Below are 1,109 nucleotides of genomic sequence, written 5' to 3'. Positions count from 1 at the left end.
GCCATTTCCTTCAAAGCAGCCTGAACTTCTTCTTTCATCACCATAGGCTCTTGCTCATATGTTGTTTCATGAAATTCTTCTGTGTCTTCCAATTCAAATGATAGACCTGCAAAAACATAAAACAATAGTCAAGAGAATTGAAGAATGAAATAGACAGCACCACAAAAGTGGTAAGATATTTTAACACACCACTCTCACCAAAGGAGCGTTCAACCCAAAAGAAACTTAACGAAGATGCAGAAGATCTAAACTATACTATCAGCCAATTTGATCTTGTGGACATATTCAGGGTTCTGCATCCAACTAAAACTCAGTTCATTTTCTTGTCTAGTGCACATGGTACATACTCCAGAACTGATCATATATTAGAACACAATGCAAGTGTCAGCAAATTAAAAAAAAAATAAAAATTGAAGTACTACAAAATGTCTTCTCAGACCACAGTGCCATAAAACTAGAAATTAACCACATGAGGGTAAAGCTTACAAAACCACCACCCAGCATTCTGCTACAACATGACTGGGTTATAGAATAAATAAAGAATGGAATAAAAACGTTACAAAAAAATGTAATGTGTTCTTACATAAAGAGGCAAATAACAGGCATGAGTCATTGTTGAATGAGCAAAGTGGGAAAACTGTGGGACAAGAAGTTGTCTTAGATTTTGTTATATCTTATGTCAAAATAAGGGAGATCTTGTGGCCTACAGGGTAGAGTCTTGCTGCCACTCTCGGGCAATTGGTTAGAATTGAACAGATGTACAAAGGGAGAAAGTTGGGCGGTCTCTTCTGTGAATTACAGCCTCTGAAGATCTGCTAGAAAGTCAGCCATGGGTAGGTTCCAACTCAGTGACAGTGACTTGAGTTGTGTTTTATATAAAAATAAGGAACCCTGGTGGTACAACCAAAAAGTTGATATATTGAACCTCCTTAGCTGCTCTGTGGCAAAAAGACCTAATTATCTACAACTTTTACGATTGCAGCCAGGCATACCCTTTAGGACAGCTTTGCCCTGTCACTTGTTCTTGATATGAGTAGGAATAAACTAGATGGCAGCCAACAGCACCACCAAGAATCATAAGATGAAAATAGATTAAAATATAAAATATG

At 37.3% G+C, this 1,109-nt stretch overlaps 1 protein-coding gene across 1 annotated transcript in view; it reads left to right on the top strand.

Annotated features, from left to right (window-relative positions):
- LOC102851241 (zinc finger protein 18-like) overlaps positions 1-1,109 on the top strand; it is a 64,948-nt gene that overhangs the window by 58,851 nt on the left and 4,988 nt on the right. The window lies entirely within an intron of this gene.

Source organism: Elephantulus edwardii, unplaced genomic scaffold (genome assembly GCF_000299155.1).
Source record: "Elephantulus edwardii isolate Elephantulus edwardi_28Jun2011 unplaced genomic scaffold, EleEdw1.0 scaffold00286, whole genome shotgun sequence".
Classification (NCBI taxonomy): Eukaryota; Metazoa; Chordata; class Mammalia; order Macroscelidea; family Macroscelididae; genus Elephantulus; species Elephantulus edwardii.
Note: the sequence above shows the minus strand (reverse complement) of the source record. Positions and strands in the feature narration are given on the sequence as shown.